This window comes from Coenobita brevimanus, chromosome 34 (genome assembly GCF_032717465.1).
Source record: "Coenobita brevimanus isolate Jiangsu-jjx chromosome 34, ASM3271746v2, whole genome shotgun sequence".
Taxonomy (NCBI): domain Eukaryota; kingdom Metazoa; phylum Arthropoda; class Malacostraca; order Decapoda; family Coenobitidae; genus Coenobita; species Coenobita brevimanus.
The window spans coordinates 16850549-16854924 of record NC_136987.1 but is presented as its reverse complement, the minus strand read 5'-3'; positions in this window follow the sequence as shown (position 1 = coordinate 16854924).

The window sequence follows — 4376 nt, the reverse complement described above, 5'->3', positions numbered from 1 at the left end:
GCTACCTGGTTTATGGCTTGCTGACATGAGTATATGTGTGAGTATAGTGACTAGCACGCTTCCATTATGTGGCTATCTGGCTTCCGTGAGGTGCATTGTGTACTTGACATACATCATGTATTTTGACATTCTTGGTAGTCTGGGCTAAGGGATGTGAGTGTTTTCTCCTCCTGATCCATCTGCTTATTTCATATTGTGCTATGATTGTGTTAATGTCAATAACTGTTAAGTATTGGGCTAGTGTTTACATATTGTGCTATGATTACAGCAGTGCTTAAAACTACTGTACTATGATTATACTAATGCTTATATACACAGCTGACCATCCATTAAACTGTACCACGCTAGCGACGTAGATCTACATCCCCTTCAGAAACGTCAGCAACGTAGATGTATGTCCTGGAGCACTGAGAAGTCACTGCAACCAACCGAAGTAAAATGGAAGGTAATAACGTATCTCGTTAACTTCGGACATTGCTACGCCTACAGCACTGACTTAGGAGCACTGGAGGCTAATGAGTATTCACAGGCTCACAGGCGCTCTGCTGTCTCAGTAACCTTGAAGTTTAGAGGTCGAGTGGCACCAAATAGACTCGATTCAAGCTACTTTCTGGCTTTGGTGATTACTTTTATTACTGACAGGGGTCTTATATAGATGTATTAAGCCCATTTGCTCACAAAAAAATCCAAAATCGGTTCACAAGCTCACAGATGCTCTGTTCTCTCAGTAACCACGAAGATTTCAGAAGTAGAATGGCACCAACCTGACTTGATTGAACCTACTTTCTGGCTTTGGCGATTACTTTTATTAGTGCCAGGGATCTTATATTGATGTATTAAACCCACTTAATCAGGAAAAAAAAAATCCAAAATCGGTTCACAAGCTCAAAGCCGCTATGCTCTCTCAGTAACCTTGAAGATTTCAGAGGTAGAGTGGTATCAACTTGACTCGATTCAACCAACTATCTGGTTTTAGTGATTCCTTTTATTAGTGCCAGGAATCTTATAATGATGTATTAAGCCCATTGGTCAGAAAAAAAAAAAAGATCCAAAATCAGCCGGCTTAGAGAGGTATCATTTTTTTTTCCCTGGCGCGGTACGGATTAACTGAGCATAACTTCATAGCAATGGGTATCACAACAGCAACTCGCTTACCTCTCCCTAAATTGTTCTGGGAGAGACAGAAAACTGATAGACTCTGCGAGAGTAACATAACTCTCTCTCTCCCAATAAAGTACCCGTTAGGAATAGGTAGACTTTCAGAATAGCCTGAATTCCTGATGGTATATCTATGGGTCTTCATCTCATGCTATTATTATCAATGATTTCTTAACCATGTGAAAGCCCGTCATTCTAACTGTTGTCAATTACGATCACTGTACCAACATTATCAGCACTATTTCAATCACACACATGATTAACATCACCACCATCAACTGCATGCCCATCATCATCATTGTCATCATCGTCATCATCATCATCATCTCTAAGACATGAATTATTGCTGTCATCATCGTTATCATCATCATCATCATCTGCTTCATCACTGCCACCCTCAGTCTCAGTTAATCTCTTCAAGAATAGGGTGCCTCTTGCAGCTTCCCTCCCTGCTGCTTCCTCAGCATTTACTCTCAGGCTCATCACCCTCTGGTCTCTGCCTTCCTTTGTGCTTATATAAAAAGAGTGTTCCAGTTCTTTTACCACCTGTAGATCGAAAGTCCAGCTTAAGCTAAATAAAATAGTGTGGACAAAGCAAGAATATAAAGAAAAGGAGCTGCAGTCACAGAGTGCAGCACTTGCACCACCAACTATTGTCCCGACTAAATGTTTTACTTTGCCCTGCTTGTCCTACCTTCAACAGATTATTCTCAAAATCAAATTATTTCATTCTTGCCTAACCCTGAACCCTTCCACTAACTTTGTTTCATATCAGATCAAAGTTGTTTGAGTTGACTTTTCCCAGTAACCTTAACTTTTTAACCTTTCCTGTGGCACTGATCTTAATTGGTTGTTCTCAAACTCGAATCTTATTTAGCTTGAGCACGCCCATAATATTAAGTTTTTATAGGACAAAATCGTTTAATTCGCCCTTGCCATGCGACCATGACCTAAACCTACTGGTCTAAACAAGTAATAGGTCAACTCCTCGGATGATCCTCAACCACTCTACATCAGATCAAAGTTGCTTTAGTTATTTTGTTCGGACACAATGGGTCGATATTTGATCTTGGCCTTTGACCTTGACCTTCGGGTGATTGTTGTCATTTGAATTCCTTCGCTCTTCCCTGACCTTTAGCATTTTCACAAAACTGGGTTCATATAAAATAAAAAGTGTTGGGTTGAACTTGCCTTTTGACCTTGGCCTTTGACCTTTCTCTGTGATCTTGATGTTTCACAGATGGGTCTCAAAATCAAATTATTTGACTCATGACTTAGTCAATCCTCTGGCAAAGTTTGGTCTAAATCGGATGAAAATTTTGAAGTTGACCATTCCAATTAACCTTGACCAAAAGTCGCAAAACCAGTGGCTTTATTCATTGGCTAACACTCAGTCCTTCTGGTGTGGCTAAAAACGGATCAAAACTGTTTGGGTTATGTTGTTAATAATTATCGCCACTGATCGAAATTTGACCTTGCCCTGTGACCTTCACCTTTGACTAATCACTTCATTAATGCTGTACCTTCAACTTCCCCTCAATTAGGTGAAAACTGAAAAGAAAACCCTTTCATTTTGTTAGGTTAACAATTCACCAAACCCTGTGACCTAGACATTCGACCTGTTGTTCTCAGACACAATTGTTTCCATATGGGCAATTCGTTCATCCTTACACTAGGTTTGGTTAATATCAGATGAAGAGGCCTACTGCTTGAGTTATTTTGTCGGCACACACACACACACACACACACACACACACACACACACACACACACACACACTACTAATAATAAGCAATACATGTTTTCGTTCCGCCAGGCGAGTGTAATAATGACGTACCACAAAACCCCATAATATGTTCAGATAATATTTTCTGCCTACAGCTCGGAAGGCCGCTCTGATATTAAGAAAATCGTGTGGAGGAAGTGGCAAACACATTATTAGGACGTTCTTGGGCTGAATCACCAACCGCTCCATACACATTTCACCCTTGTGCCTCTGCATTCCTCCCGCTTCTTCATAAATCACTTACAATGGGAAACACTTTCCACAAATGTTACTCCTTACTCTCCTCGCCCTAGAATTTTTACCTTGAACTTCAATCCTCTTTTTTTTTTTTTTTTTTTTTTGTTCAGAAATATACAAAGCCGAAGGGAAGGTGATCCGATCCTTTATTCTTCGTGGATGTTTATAAATCCTCAAAATTCAGCCATTGTTCAGTAACATGACTTCTAAAATATAGCTACTTGTGTTTACCACACCGTAGGAGCAACTTACTGAACTGAGGGATTTAGTCTTCGGTAGCCCCATCAGTACAAGACGTCTCCCCTTAGGTGAATGATTTCGTACATGTAACACTCACGGTAAATTTAAAGATATGTTATCCTCCCACCGCTCTTACCATATTAGAAATGTTAACTATACAGTATATAACTGCTGCCCTTCCCCTGTCTTGTTCAGAAACATAACACAACTAAGGGCTGGTGATTCGATTATCTTTTTCCACTGGCTGTTTTTAAATCGACACACGTCAGGCGTCCATTAACCAAACGACTGTTAGTATTTCATTTGACAAGAAGCGTGTGACAATCAACTAATGGAAAGATTGGCAGGCTTTCTTCTTAATTACGGCGTCTAGCAACTGTGCAGGCAAAAATATTTGTTTTTCTTTCTGAGGTCGGATAGCACTTTGAAATATTGAAGTTTTTTTTTTTTTTTTCCATGTCGATGATTCTTGAAAGACTACACAAGTCGCACATGTTTTTTGTCTTTTTTATTTCTATTCTACTTTGCTAAATATTAATTTCTTTCGCTTTCTTCTGTATACTTAATTTTTTTTTCTATTTGATTTCATCGAATAGAAAAAAAGAGCCTTGCGACTTTCGAGACAATACCGAAAAAAAAAAAAATGTGTAAAAGCCGTCAGCAAGGCAAAATAATCCTTGGTTTAAATGATATGGATTACAGCAGCCAACCCCCGGGCTCTTCTCTGCCTCCAGTACGGGATGGGTTGCCGTTTTTTATTACGTTTTTCTTTATCCTTTTCTCTTTGTTCTTTTCTTCATTTTTCTATCATCTATTTTTTGCTGTCTTTTGTTGTTTTATCTTCCATCTTTTACATTTTATTGTTTATAAGTTTTGTCTTTATTTCTTTTGTTCTGCATTTTTTTTTTTTTTTTTCAGGAGAGAGAGAGCTGTTAAACGGAGTGTGCACGGCTCT